The 16,547-nt window shown below is 40.4% G+C and overlaps 1 protein-coding gene and 1 long non-coding RNA gene across 2 annotated transcripts in view; both read left to right on the forward strand.

The window, feature by feature from the left end:
- The window catches only part of LOC134817890 (proteasome subunit beta type-7-like), a 61,055-nt gene that overhangs the window by 12,645 nt on the left and 31,863 nt on the right, over nt 1-16,547 (forward strand). The gene's annotated exons all lie outside the window — the stretch shown is intronic.
- On the forward strand, nt 6,282-16,219 carry LOC134818242 (uncharacterized). Its single transcript, XR_010160616.1, has 4 exons — nt 6,282-6,585; nt 8,684-8,792; nt 15,381-15,521; nt 15,768-16,219. It is a non-coding gene; the product is annotated as an uncharacterized LOC134818242 (long non-coding RNA).

Genomic DNA, 16,547 nt, shown 5'->3' on the forward strand with positions numbered 1-16,547 from the left:
AGTATTAGTAGATACATAGAGAAGTGATTTGATATAGAAGTGATGTTGTTAAAGTTGGCATGGTGGAATCATGCTGGGAAATAAGGGATTGGGAAGAGGGATGAGCTCCTTATAATCCCAGTCCTTAACAGGGGGAGGCGGATCCGCAAGGATCCGGGGACACGTTAAACATTTCTATAGTGCTGGAGAGGAAACTGAAGGCTCCCGTGTCTAACGAAGTGTGAATTAACACACTGCCTTGGTACCTTCTAGTCGGCCGTGTTTTCGGGCTACCTGGTGTTCAGTACCTGGAGCTTGTCACCCCCAGGACTGGACATACGTCCCCAGGCAAGTGGAACACGGTGGTACGTGGACGACAGTCCACACCTAGCTAGTATATTATCTTTTTGAACCCCACAAAGGTGGAAAATTACCCAGAAAGGGAGTAAATAAAAATTTGGAAGATAAGATCTAGTGAACAGGCAAGGCAAGAGAAAACGGTCAAAGTTCATAGTTGTGACAGCTAAGTCCTCTATGGATAAGACCGTCGGTGGAACCTAGGAGTGCCAATCCCACTTACTGGTCATCCATCGCTACAGACTGGGTCCCTTGCCGGTAGGTTCACATATGCGTAACATCCTTTTATGTAAAAGGTTGCGTGATCTGCTCAATGTACAGTCGGGCCTACATAAGCTAAAAGCGACTTGGTCTTTATGATCGTCCAGTTAGTAAGCGAATGTAGCTGTTGTGATCAAGGGGATTAAAAAGTGAACCTTGGGAAGCAATGGGCAGTTCTTTAAACTGCGGGAATGGGGTCAGCTCAGACTGCGCCTGGTTACACATAATGATTAAGTAAGAATAAATAAGTAAGTAAGGGTGCATAAAATGAAAGTTATGATTGAGTTGAAGAAGTTGAAATGTGACAGGAGGTCGAAGACCAGAAGTGACAAATTTTGTTGAAGTTGGGGTAATTTACGTTGTGAAATATGGTTGGTGGCTGCACATTAATTACTGCATTAGGCATTTATAGATTTGTGAAGAAATAACAGTAGATTATTTTATTTTCAGTAGAATACCGAAAAAGTTACGAACAAAGTTGAGAGAACTTGCAAGGTCAGATGTTGTAGCAATAATGAATAAGTTAGAAATATTGCCATTTAGCAGCAAATTCTTTTGTACCTTGTTTTGAATTGTGTATGCTGTGTGAAGTAGGACCATCGGCTGATCGAAGTATAGCCGCTTAGTTGTATTATGTTTTTTTGAAGTCGAGTATTTTTAGTTAAGAGTTGTAGTATTTCAGCAGTGATTAGTTTATTTGCGACGGGCATAGTAAGTGCCTACTAGTTTATCTTGCCTATCTTTACCTTAAGTGCATACTTTTCACTTTAAATTACAAATATGTCATGGAGACGAATAGTGAAATTTTTATGCAATGCTCATATACATTAATTGAACCCTTTAGCATTAGGATTTACCTCTAAATATTAAAATTAGGAATGGCCGAACGTGATAATGATAACTTCGACGCTGGACAGGATGACGTCCAACCTCCATTACCTCCTAGGCAAAATCGAGTCCATCAGGGAGCCCCACTTCAATTTCTTCGAGCACCTCCCTTACTAAGAATGGACAATGAGTTAGAGTTATATATACGGCGCTTCCAAAGTTATGTCGAAAGTATTGGAGCAAGAGAGCATGAAATACCTCATATCTTAATCAACTGCCTATCTGATGAGTGCCTCCTGGGTGTAGAACGACACATAACGTTTGATGAGTTACTTATTGTACTGAGAAGAGAACTAGGAACTGGGGGTGGAAACAGAGAGGAGTCCAAATTCTTATTAAGAAAGACCTTAAGACAAAGACATGAGGGTGTACGTGCATTTTACATTAAACTTTATAATATTGCCAAGAAAGCCTATCCCGGACCAGATCTTCAACTAGTTAGAGATAACGCACTCCGCGACGCTTTTATCAACAATATCACGGATTCCGCAATTAGTGCTAGACTCAGGGAAACCCCTGACTTACCCAATGAGCAGTTATTAGAGCGAGCAGAACTTTTGATTAACTGTAAGAACGCATCTCAACCTAGAAACAGCCAGCTGTGGAGACAGCGATCACACCGGAAACGACCAACAAGTTAAATACTATCATTGATTTATTAATTGCCCAAGTTTTGCCACGAGACCTCCAGCCTGTAAACCCACAAGTCTATACTCCTGTTAATAATGATGGCCAAAATGCTCCGTACAATTACCAAGGAGCACGTGTAAGCAGTGGATTACCAAACACAGGATACCATGGACAACAGTCCAACAACTTTGACAACATGGCTTTCAGCGGCCGAGATGACCACTACAATGACCATGAGGTACACGTCAACGAAGACTATAAGTATAGAGAAGTGTATACCTCTACTGAACATCATATTCCGCACTGTTCTCTCTAAACTCAGTACACCAGAATAGGCACTACAATTACAACGACTTTACTTTTAAATATTAACTTATGGTAATTCAAATGTTTGTTTGTACGATTATATCTAATTTTGTTGGTTGTGCGCGAGAAATTCAATAGTTCTTTAAATTAATGATTTTTTACTATAAGAACGGGCATACCTTATTACTAATAGTTCTTTGGAAAATTTTTTTAAAAAAGAAAAAGAAGAAGGTTGTAGATTTATCATTTTCTTTAATTATAGATAGTTTTACTATGACGTGGTCGTCATTAATTTTCGATCGGGGAGATGTTAGGTATAGTGAATTGAAGGTGAACAGGTTTGCAAATATCTCACGGCCTGTATTAGTATCTTATAAAATATTTGTACTGAGAGACGGGTAGTCGGTCGATTAATTTAAAGTCTTTATCAATTTAGAAAATATTTGGAGTCTGCGTAACAAGCTGAAAGTTGTAAGGTTTGTATGATTGAAATGTCTCACGGCGTGAAGCTGTAGTTAGTATTTTAAGCCTTTGTAAATTAGTAGTTGTTTGGAATTGTGACGTTCCCGGTGGGAAAAGCAGTGGCTTGAAGATTGTTAAAGTTTCAAATTTATTAGAACTTATAGTTAAAAGAATACTTACAATTATTTTAACGGCATTGATTTTTGATTATTGTGTTGACGAACTAGCCGAGGTGTTACAAGAGTGCCATGAGAATCAACTCCCCCTTCAACTCCCCAAAGACCTGTCAACCAGCACTATACAAAAAGGGAAGCTCGCCTGCTGCTCGCTGCCTTTCGCCTTCTGCATTCACCTGTCTCCTATCATGGCCCGGGGTCTTGTTCTGCTGTGTCCGTTCTCTCTCCACATGTTACTCATTTCTATCATAGATTCCTCGCACTACTAGTACTACCTGTTCCCGATAGATCCTTCCAGAATTAGGCTATGGAGTTCCTTTCCTGAGGCAATATGATGGTGATACCCACCCTACTTGCTCTGCCTGTCCTCACCTAAGCTCCACCAGTCGTATTGCTTCATTGATTCCCCCCTCCTTCCTCGAGAACCGTTCGTCACTATGTTAGATCCTCGAGATGACCATGCAAGATGGTTCAGTTCTAGTTGACATTCCACTATATGAAAAGACCAGATCGCCACTTTATATTCTTATTCCTTGAGAGAGAGAGAGAGAACCGGAACAGCGACCTCGTGAATCATCCTATTTAATCGCTTCACCCTCGCCACATTCGCTACTACTTCAATTATTGGGGTAAATGGACATTAAGACTAAGTTATGAGATATGAGAGTTAAATTAATATTGTAGTCCTATTTAACCCAATTATTTTACAACCCTTCATTAACTTGTTTTAATTGGTTATCTTCCAGATATAAATTCACATAAAATTCTGAAGTCCATAATTACAATAGAAATTACTGTCCTAAAATGTATCTGTACAAAGAGAGTTTGGGTTTGACCTGTGCCCTGAGTGAGTCTCAAACCGGGAGGTATTCCATAATATCGGAACCTGAATTTCCATACTCTAGTTAAAAGGAGCCAATTATACGTAGTTAAATTAATACCACCACAATTTAATGAAATATAATAAATAAATAATCTCTAGAAGTCATGGAAAATTGGAGCATTAAATAGGCCGTTAAGTAAGTTGTCGTGCTGAAACCCGAGTACGCCTCTTAACACCCTCTCGCTTGCAGTAGCGTGCGACCGCCGGCCGGAAATGACTTGTGGAACAAGCGCGCCCGCAGCGGCGCGAAAGCACCTGGTTAGCTAGATGAACGCGATGTGCCTTGCATTGTAGGATGAAATCCTACTAGCTGACGCCACTCGCAGCTGTGATGTTCGCTGTACGTCAGCGATCGAAATTTATACGCGTATCACCCGTTAAGATGTGCCACCCGACGCGCCACGCAATTTTTCTCGTTGCTCGTCGCACGTCGACGAACAACGAAGCTCGTTGCGACGCGCAATGAGCTGCCAGGCTAGGACTTCGTCCTGGTCCAACAAATTTTGGCGAGCGCGAGCGATTTTCTCCAAAAATTTAATGAGGGCGCCTTGTCATACGTTGTATGACCCGCCGCGCACGAAGTGCGCGGCTCCCCCTGTATCGTCAGAACGATAAAGGGGGTCATAGTCAATTTGCAAACAATAACAAACCAGAGGGAGAAAAAAATTCTCCCTCCATAATAAAGCGGCGCGCCGTCCGTATTTGTATTGAGTATCTGTGTGTTGCGTATACGAAATATTTGCGGAGGGTTGCTAAGCGTTTTTAATATTAAATTATTTGGAGACATATCGATGTACAATATATTTTAAAATGCTTGCAGAGTATATTACGTAATGAACGTCAGATTGCTATATAAAGTTAACAGTTGATTCGTCTGCACTGTGTGTGTGGTTTGATGCCCGTCTGCCTTGTCATTGCTTGTTGTTTGCGTCGTGATTCGTGACCCTCATCATCATTTCATTTAATTTTAATAAATTCTGCAACTTCGGCCCTTCTTCAATCTGGCATTCTCATCCTCGTTTTGGCTTAAACTGTCAAATATAAGTCACATTATAATAGCGTTTAACACACGATTACTTTGTAAATCCCTGCGTGGCGTTTCTTTTCTTTGCCACAAAGACATCATTATTTATTTATTATAGAGTGTCGGTCAAAACTGTTAACGTGACTATTGTATTAATATTAATGACTTAGTCGGTTCTTGAGATTTTGCCTTCTTCATATTTGAAACAACTACCGTCCACGGTACGAAGGATAATTGTTATTTTAATTTCTACTAATTTTTAACTTTTTTCTTGTTCTCAGCTCGTTGGGACAGAATTGTAATGAACAAAATAATTATGATTTTCTTTGATATGTTTCATTTCTTGTTATTGTTTCTCATTCTAATTTGGTAGACGGCCCTAACGTTAATTAGTATACAATAAGTTTATTTTTCTTTTTTAATTAGTTGTCATCCGGCCACACAATTATAAGCTACTTATATTAGTAATATAGTATTACAGCACCATTCATCAATCAGTATATCAAAATATGTCATTTCAATTTTGCATGGCTGAAATGTCACGTTTGATTTATATATTATTCCCGTCTGAGTCAGCTCAATCAATGTTCAAAAACTATGCACACGGTTCCAACATGTAAGAATCCCAGGCCCGGCTATGCCAAGTTAAAATCTATATTAAATCACGGCACTTAATAGTATTAAGCCACAATAATCCAGATGGAACTTAAAGTTACATTTAAGCCCCACTCTCATCCAGCTCCCACTCTGGTAATTAATGTTTTGGCAACCCCGCACGGTATAACGCTATGATATTACATATTGCACCAGTCCAGCGGAGTGCCATGAAGCTTCTTAAATCATCCCCAGTGCAAGCCCCAATTACCAGCAGTATTAGGGAAGCCGACTCGAGCCCGATACTAATTTATCCTAACCAATCAGATACGTTAACAGCCCTCTTAGAAATTTTGATTAAAAAGATTTTATAAAGAAATTTCCTGGACAACAGGGCGAGCCCCTGTTGCCATTTCCGAGCACAAATCCTCTAAAAGATTTCAACACAATTATAAGGCTTCGGAAGTCTGGGATCAATGGATTCCTGAGCTTATATATACTAATCAATTGAATTTTCAAATTGAAAAAACCAGTATCTCTATTAGATGTCTTGCAGTCAAAAATAATGCTGGATTGTTGTTCGACCTTATATTTTTCTGCTGAAGCTCCATGACGGTCGACACGTATAATACCTCTCTTGGAACCTATTTGTACATGTTCAAAGCATGAAACCCGAAGGTGAGTTGTAGACTTATTCTAGTATTCTCGTAATATCTCACTGCTTCCCTAATTACCCCCAACTTGAGCTGAGTGCTTGTGAACCACATCAAAACCCTGATTTATCATACACGACGATTATTCGCACAAGTTGTCTTTCCCTCAAACAGCAAACTGTGCAGTAAATCGTGGTGTTACTGTACATGGTTTGCCTGGTGAATACCATGATTACAATAATAAGTTATGATAAAAATTCTTGTAACCCTTAACACATTACGCCCACTTTGCAGTTGACGAACAGAGAAAAAAAATCATATCTTGGGATATGCCGATATTGATCGATACATCTGTTGATCTTTGAATAAGAGGTGAGAATTAATTTTAAATATATCGAATTTGTACTTACTTTGTTACTTTGTTAGGCTTCATAGAATCCTCTATCGGGCCATCGAAAAAGTCGACCTCCCGGACAGTATAGAAACTGTTTTATCACCACTCCAATCCAGCAAGTATCCTGGAGCTGGAGGCTCGTCCGGAAATGATTTGACAAAGTTGGGAAAGTTCGTTAAAGTTGCTTTGAATTCCATAGGATCCTCGATGGTGTGCATATGTGTTGGGATTACATTCCATAATCGAGGTCCAGTGACTGCAAAGTTGTCATGTAGTGCTTGATTAAGTTGACTGCTGGACTTAGCTATACTGGGCACAACTGCTTTTTGACCATGTCTGAGAGTGACCGAGAACTGGATACCAATATCATTAAGGCACTTGCAATGCAGAACTTTCCACATGTTGATGATTAAATACCGTTCTCCTCTTCTTTGCAATGACATCAGAATATCTAGGGCCTTTAATCTCTGCCAGTAGTTGAGGTGCTGGGTGCCATATGAATCCCTTCTAGCTGTTGGATTTCCTTGTTCTTAGAGCAATTCTACAGAGGACAGCAATACTCTAAATGACTTCTAACGAGAGACTTGTATAAAGTCATCATGGTGGCTTTCTCTCTCGTTTTGAACGCACTTAGCACCCAAGAAGCAACATTTCCTGCACGTTCAGCTATCCTGTTGACGTGTGGGGTCCAGGATTGAAAAGTGGAGTGGTCCGTGATTTCCTCGGATGAGGACATCTGTGACGCAACCAAGTCCTCCTTGGGTTGCTGAGATTCGGGATCTGATTCGTTCACAGTACTATCATGCCGGCCCTTCGATTTCCGTGGTTTTATAGGATTACTTGATTCCTTGCATGGTTTACACAACCAAACATAACTAGAAAGAACAGTAGCACTAGTCAAAACATCGTGGAAACTCGTAACAGCAGAACAGTTGTGTGACCCCGAAAACACATATGACAGTGAAAACAGGTTTCTGATCGGCTTCAAACTCAACAATGTACGTTTCGTTACATTCCAAGCATTCTGATGGCAGTAACGCACGGGGCTCAAATTAAATTCTGTTGATAAGACTGTCCTTTGTATACAGTTTGTTCCCGTCTGAGTCAGCTCAATCAATGTTTAAAAACTATGCACACGGTTCCAACATGTAAGTATCCCAGGCCCGGCTATGCCAAGTTAAAATCTATATTAAATCACGGCACTTAATAGTATTAAGCCACAATAATCCAGATGGAACCTAAAGTTACATTTAAGCCCCACTCTCATCCAGCTCCCACTCTGGTAATTAATGTTTTGGCAACCCCGCACGGTACGCTATGATATTACATATTGCACCAGTCCAGCGGAGTGCCATGAAGCTTCTTAAATCATCCCCAGTGCAAGCCCCAATTACCAGCAGTATTAGGGAAGCCGACTCGAGCCCGATACTAATTTATCCTAACCAATCAGATACGCTAACAGCCCTCTTAGAAATTTTGATTAAAAAGATTTTATAAAGAAATTTCCTGGACAACAGGGCGAGCCCCTGTTGCCATTTCCGAGCACAAATCCACTAAAAGATTTCAACACAATTATAAGGCTTCGGAAGTCTGGGATCAATGGATTCCTGAGCTCCACGGGATAAGAGATTTTTGATTCGGTAGCCCCCCGGACAATTTTAGTTTGGAGGAGATTATTCACCTCACCATGGCCGTAGAACGGCTGTCATGTAGGACTATTGAGCGGTGGACTGTTGAGCGGTGGACTGTAGGCCGGTGAAGGTCGGAAGTAGGACTGTAGAGCGGCCCTCCCTTATAGATCCCATAACATGAGGACTCTAGAGCGGTACCCTCCTATAACATGAGGACTCTATTATAGCGGTTGACAATATGAAGATTGAACACTCAACGAAGCTAAGTTATACATTGTAACTCGTGATTGATTATGGTCATGACATTCTAGGATGATAACTTTATTAAAAAGTCATGGAGTTAATGAACATTTTCATTTACTTATTATAAATATTTCATTACTAATATTTATAATAATTATAGTGCAACTTAATTTAAGATTATTGTAACGCTTCCTCGTTACAGTTTTGGTAACTCAGCCAATCCCTAGCTGGAACCTTTTAACCGTCTTGGTGCTGATTCATCATGATCCAATCCTGACCTCTCCCTTCTCATCGACTCAACTTCACATCAGGTTATGTACCTTACAAGACATTTTTGTGGCGGACCAATTTGCGACGACCGAAATTTTGGCGGTCCGAAAATATGGCGAAATTGAACAAAAACCGTCACATTTCGGACGTCACAGAAAATAAGGGTATTTTTCATCATTTTGTTTCCTGACACAAAGGAAATTCAAAATTTTCTAAAAATCGGTAAAATCATGTTGAAACAAAATGAAACTTATAAATCGATTTCTTCATCTTCCTCTAAGGGGTCCGGCTCGACTCTTTCAGTTTCACTTATTGAGTTTGGTATTAAATTGTTTATCTTGACTTAGTCTCTTATAAGACGTTTATGTTAGCACATAAATGTAATTTATTGTAAATTTAAAACGTATTACTTGACATTAAATTCATCATGGAATTTTGTGTTTATTTGTCCCACCATCATATCACTAACTTTTCAAAAACAAAATGAATCGATTAAGCCACAATTATTGGAATAAGCTAAAAATAATGCGACGGATTCTATTACGACGACCGAAATTTTGGCGGTCCGAAAATATGGCGAAATTTCGGGAAAACCGTCGCATTTCGTACGTTATGAAAACGTCTTGTAAGGTACCCTTTCTTTATTTTATAATCAACTTCTAATTAGCTCTTAGATAATGCTTTTAAGCAAACTAGATATCCCAATCAATGTGAATGACCATCATAGTATTTCTCTAACCGATAGCCCAAGGCATAAAAGGCGGCCCTCACACAACATATCAAGATTAAAAGCAGATATTGACTTGACATTTGCTAAACTCTTTGCAGAGTGGTCAAAAACTGAAATGACACGTTTCACAATTTCGTTACTTCCTGTACGGAGAAGCAGGTTCCCAATAGCCAGTTCATTAGAGTTATCGCCTGACATTGTACACTTCTTGTACAGTTACACACGTTGTACACAAGGTTAGCACAGAGTAATACCGTTTTATCAATAGAGATAAGAGAGCTGCGGAATGTACAACCAAAGCAATTAGCAATAAGGAAATAAAATTGTAGGGTTTAATTTTATTATGAGGTCCTATTATACATCATATAACGGGTTCGAAATGATACCACCATACCCACATAGGTCCAAATATCAGAACAAGTCAGTTTACACGGCCACAAAGACTTTCCAATAAGACAGTACCAGTCCTGCTTGAGTTTATCAGCTTTATATCAGATTTGTCATAGTTTGTTGGTCAGCTGCTGTCAGAATCAAGTTCACGATCAAGTTCACGATCTGTGATCCGATCCAATACTGTGGAAACTACCATATGCTTCGGAGTTCTTGACGGAGTTCCGCCATTTCTTCCGGCAAATGATGAAGTCGATTTGAGATTTACTTTGACTCATATCTGAGAGATATGTCCAGAGTTTACCTCTTCGCTTCTGAAATCTGGTGTTTGTGATTTCTAGCTGTCGCTCCAACAGCATATCCTCTAGCAGTCTACCATTTCGGTTTGCTGGACCCTTGTGGAAGGATGTCCAGTTTCCTGATGATGAGACATGCGCATTGAGGTCTCCTACAACGAATAGTAAGTTGTGGGCTGGTATCTGGTCGATGGCACCACCAAGGCTGTCGTAGTAGTTTTCTGCTTCGTCGACAGTCGCCCCCTCTGTCGGGCTATAAGTCACAATAACAGTTGTGACCGGGTTCCCTGCAAAGTTGGCTACCATCGTCCTTCTGTCATGTGAGTATAATCAATGAGTTGAATACTGTCTTTTTGTCCAAGGCAATACCAACCCCACCAGCAGCCGCCCCATTGCTGGTTCTCCATGCCGAAGTTGTTATGAGGTGAGAGCTGCCCAGATCTTGATACTCGATTTCAGTGCTATGTACTACCCGATGCTCCTGAATGCCCAAAATATGTACGCCACTATCCCTCATGCATACACCCAGCTCATCCCTCTTGTATTGTTCTCTTATTGTTCGTACATTAAGAGTTCCTACAAGAATTTCCTTCTGGCCACGTAGTAGTAGGGTACCAGCCTTTGAAAGAGTTGGAGCAGGAGATTTGGGTGTGACCCGCCGGTCGAGAGATTAAGGTGTGTGCCCGAGATAAATACCCCACACACCATGTGTTGAGTCTACGGCGGCGCCCGCCGCCCGGCCAATAGGCAGGTCACAAATTGTTTTGCCAGACTTGTATAACCGCATCATAGTACTCAAGCGAACAACCATCCCCCTGTTCGCTAGGGCCGTTACTGCAGAAAGCCTCACGTCTAAAACAATTGATCATTTGTCGCTCCTGATCCTAGAGCATCCTTGTCTCGTTACTTGTCACATGCACCTTTTTTAAAGAGGAACTGTATGGTGATATACAGTAAGAAAATCTGTAGTAGATTTTCAAAGGCGACTGATAATATTGCGGACGCCACACCAGCACTATGACAACCATACCATAATCCAACATTCCCATACTTGTCCGAGCAGTTTATCAGAGAAACAGGTAACATTGCACAGTTATAGTGTGTGTCACTGATAAAATCAGTAATATTTACGGCAGATGCCAGATCCTGTAATAAAACGGAATCATAGCATTTGTTTTGATAGATTACATCGGCTACACTGAAATTTGCTTCGCACACACCATGACACACATTTGTACATTCCATTGATTGATAGATACTCGCTTAACTCGCACGTGTGCGCGGCTCTGAACACGTCACAATTATTTGGCAAATATCATATTAGAGACACACCGAATTATAGACCAAAATGTGGCAAAGTTTCATATATAAATCACACTTCCTTCAGCATTTGGTATAAAATTTGAGTGCGCATTTTAGGAATTTCGAGATTTTTCTCAGTGTATAATACGTTGCGTGAATTGTCGAGTTGTACTGATACAGACAGATCCGTCTTAAAAATTCGATCTGCCGACACACAAAGCTTACAAAAGATTTTTGACGTGTTTGAGTTCCATCAGGTGCCCTTTATGGCTGACCAACTTTTCCAAACTTTTCCACTTGTCTCTAGGCCACTTTTTGCCACTTTACCACTTTTCTTGCTTGTCGAATATCTTTAGTTGTGAACATGTTAAAAGGTTGCAGATTAATCGAGAGTGTTCATATTATCAGGAAGACAATTTTACGTCTGATAATCAGTTAATTGGATAATTATCAATTAGCTAATTAGCAAAAAATCTAAAAACTTTTTGACTCAAAATGAGTGGAATAGCTTAAAACACGGAGAAAAGTAGTTTTTAGTAATCAATTACTAAGTCAAAAGGGCTGAAACTGAAAAATGTTAACCACAGGATATTACTATTAGAGTTTCATAATTAATTACAGTACATCCTTATCGATTCTCACAGAAACTGCACCAAAGGCACATTTAAGATCGAACCGATAGCCTGCTGTGCTATTAATGCTTTAATGCTTTTCATACAAGGTTACAACAAAGTCTTCATGTTATGTATCCTCAATAAATGTAATAGTAGTGTTGTAATTATCATTTTATTGATTTCAATGATGAATCAGTGGAGTTAAGATAATCGCATAATATGTATTTTTAAAAACCTCTCTGTACCGTCAATTGTGTTAATCTGAACCGGCTTACCTGGATTACCATCTACATCTTCTTTTTCCTCAACAATGAACAATCAGACCGAGTTGTGCAAGAAATGTGATTTATCATAGCTCATAATAATTACATCACCCATGCGATATGAGTCATATCGCATTTGGTGGGTGATGTAAATAATATCGAGCTGTTTTCGATCACACTATCACAATAAGACACAATAGCATGCAAGTCATCCCACATAGTCATATCTGGGATATCATTACAGCCATTAAAATCCCAAACAATGTTTTTTACGCTAAATATATAACTACATAATAAAGAATGGCTATGCTATAATATACACCAGATACACAACATTTTACTAGCTCTAATATTGTTCAGATACACCAGACTTTATTAGTATTTATATTGTTACGATACTTACTTACTTACTTACTTACTTGATAAGGTCTCCTCAATCATTCGAGTGGCCTGCACCAAGGAATTGCCGCTTATGTCGTATCATCTCTCTCCAGTGCTTGCGATTTCCTGCCAACTCTCGGACCTTATCAAATACAATGTCTGAATCTCTTGTAAAGGTTCGCCAATTCTTTCTTGGCCGCCCACGTGATCTTCGGCCGTGAGCAGGTGTCCAGTCAAGTAGATACTTTGATAGCCTGTGTCCCGGCATTCTAGAAACATGTCCAAACCAGCAAAGACGGTTGGCACTGATGTAGGTTATAACCGGGTTTATTCTTGCCCGCTACAACACTTGAACATTGCTCGTCTGGTGGAACCACTTAATTCGAAGGATTCTCCTCAAACAGTTTTGATGGAAAACTTTGAAGCGATGTAGTTGCTTTGAAGTAGTGTTCCAGACTTCGATCCATAAAGTAATATTGTTAGAACCGCTGCAACATATATCCGTATTTTGGTGTTATTTTGGATATTGCGATTCTTCCAAATATTACCGAGCTCATTGAATGCTCCTGAGGCTTTCTGGATCCGTGCAGACAAGTCCCGGTCAATAGTCCCATCACTTGATATAATCGACCAAGGTAAGTGAAGTTGCTTACTTGCTGGATAGCCGTGTCTCCTACTGTAATGTCCACCGTTGATGCTTCAATATACGGCCTCTGTGATGTATTCTTTCCGATGGCCATAACCTCTGTTTTCTTCGCATTGATTCTGAGGCCAGCCTGAGCCGCATACTTGCATAAAAGATCAGTCGTCTCCTGGAGACCGTCCTTGTTGTTGTCCATGATAGCCAAATCATCTGCATAGTCAGTATCCAAGACGACTGTATCCTGATCAAAGCTGGTGGTAGCTCTCTGCAGTACTGCCCCGTGTGACAACACTTTGTTATCCTCAGCCCGCTGCGCAGGCAGGTTGATGCAAACATTAAAGATAGGCGGACCCTGAATATCCCCCTGCCCAGAGCCAGATGTAACGTCAAACCAATCTGAGAGCTCACCGTTATGTCTGACAGCGCTGACGGTGCCGCAAAAGAATGCTTGCATTATGCGAATGTATTTACAAGGCAAGCCATAATGACTGAAAGCTTTCCAGATAAACTCCCGATTAAGTGAATCGAATGCAGCTTTAAAGTCAACAAAATTTATGTACAGGGAGAGGTTAAACTCAATGCTGTTGTGAATAATAGTACGGAGTGAATAAATCTGATCAATGCAAGACCTGTTTTTCCTGAACCCGCACTGATTCTCTCGGAGCAGTTCTTCAAGCCCCGCATTCATCCGTCGCAACACTATTATCTGATAGAGTTTTGATGCCGTGGAGCGTAGGGTTATGCCCCTGTAGTTCGAGCAGAATGATGTATCACCCTTTTTCGGGACAATAACAATGATACCCTTAACCCAATCCTCTGGCACATTCTCCGTCTCCCAAACACGTGCAAACAGTTTCTCAAGCCTGTCTAAAAGACCAGGAGCCCCATACTTCAGCTGTTCGTTGGAAATTTCATCAATTCCAGGGCTCTTGTGATTCTTCAGACTCTTTAAAGCCCTAGAGATCTCTGTTCTGCTAGGGGGTAAATCACTATCACTCAGATACGGAAAACATGGTGCGACCTCTAGACTGTCTAGGTCTGAAAGGTCCACGTCTCCTATCTGCGGCTTTAGTAGTTCAGCAAAGTGCTCACCCCATCGTTTTCGTTGAGCAGCTGGGTCAGAAATCAACTTCTCGGTTTTATCTCTGACAGCAGTTGACTTCCGACTCTTCTTGCCTGACAAGGACTTGATCATCTGCCAGACCTCCCTCTGCTGACCGTGTGAAGAAGCTGTTTCCAGATCGGCTGCAACCCGTAAAGCCCAGTTCTCATCATCCTTCTTGCAGCTCTTCTCAACACGCTTATTAGCAAGAGAATACTCAGATCTATTGAATCCATCACTTGGGCATTTCTGCTTTACCTTACTCCGCTCCGAGATAAGATCCTTTGTCTCTTGTGACAAGTGCTGCTTCTTCCTCCGGCGCGGGCGTTGACCAAAAAACCTCCAAAGAAACCTCCCTGATGCCCTCCTTGACCAACTCCCACTCTCCATCCAGACTCTCTTCCACCGGCAGACCACTGAATCGGTTATGCAGTGCGATGCAATACTCCTGCACCTTAGATTGGTCACGCAGATGCTCGATAGCTGGTGCTTTTCTATGTACGATACACCAGACTTTAATAGCTCTAACGTTGTTCACTATTCAGATACACTATTGTTGAGTTACACCAGACGTAGACGTCACTAGTTCTTATATTGTTAAGATACACCATACTTCACTAGTATTTATGTTGTTACGATACACCAGACTTTAGTAGCTCTAACGTTGTTCACTGTTCAGATACACCAGAATAGCTCTAATATTATAGATATACTAGGAATAATACTAATAGAGGGGGCCAAAAGTGCCGTAACGCCGTTACTTACGTGTTCAATATTTTGAGACCTGTAATTTTGCAGATGGCATTATGTAACTATTCATTCGAGAAGTCCGTCGTCAACATTCGAAAATTCGAATATTTCAGAAGATATTAAATCCCAATAATGTTTTATAATGATTTATCTTTCAGAAACTCAGCAACCGCGGCCGGAATTTAAATGCCGAAATCATTTGAAAATTCTCGTCGATATGGTTGGACCATGCGTTTGAAAATCTATAGAGATTGGAGGTCGCTCCGATTTAGTTATTGAAAAGGAAATGTAAAACCAAGGTATGTGATATATGTTGCAAGTGACCCATGCAACAACCATGTGGTCAAGTATTCATTTCTAACCTCCGGTTTGTGCTACCAAGCATTGATTCAGTCGATATTGGTCGCTCTGCATGTCCTTTTAAGTTACTTTTCAAATACATCTTAATGTTGGATTTTTATTAAGCTATAAATATGAAAGAAATCCTTTAAGGTATGCTTAAACAAATCTTTACGTATCATCTAATGTGGCTTAGTATATTTCAGGAGACTGAAGAAATCCAAAGATAGAGCCAATAAAGACAGTCAGAGGACCAATTTTATAAACCTTAACAGAAAAAGGCCGTGCTGGATGAACAGATATTGCTCCGCAGCTCGTTTCCTGGACCTTACTTCATAAAAGTATCCCCATCCGAACCTACAGCAGAACCTCAACCTACAGCAGAACCTCAACTTCCAGCAGAACCCAAACCGTTCTAATTGCCATGTTAGCTGAAGATTGTTCTATTATTAGAAAATAGGCTATAGATGGTAGTTGGGTATATTTTAATTGTTTTGGTAATAATGTGTAAGTAACTGAGCCGCCTACTTTAAAGGGATTAGATTTAAATCTTGAATTGTTTCAGAACCAATTACTTCTGGGCTGCCCTGTAAAAATTAAACGGGCGTATAGGTTGTCTCGGCAAAGCCTCCTTAAATTATTGATACACGATCTTAAGGCGAACCTTTTGTAGTTTTTTGCACATTACCACGGTAAATTCGGTACACATACTCAAGTTCGACACGTACAACTGTAGTTCGACAAACCCTAAGGTTGGACTTTGTCTAACGAAAGTGCTCTACCTGGACTCAAATTCTACAGGAGAACTTCGACTATCAAACTTTAGTTTAAAATCTCTGGTGTCCAACAAGATCCTTTATGAGCTTGAAATCTCTTCGTATGTCTTTTTTTCGCTTGTCTCATGCTACCCAATGATGTTAGAATTGTAGATTTAACGGAGAGATAAACGACTAATATAGGCGTGACAACTCTTACTTCGTTTTAAA

This window comes from Bolinopsis microptera, chromosome 7 (assembly GCF_026151205.1).
Source record: "Bolinopsis microptera isolate Bmic1 chromosome 7, MBARI_Bmic_1.0, whole genome shotgun sequence".
NCBI classification, from domain to species: Eukaryota; Metazoa; Ctenophora; class Tentaculata; order Lobata; family Bolinopsidae; genus Bolinopsis; species Bolinopsis microptera.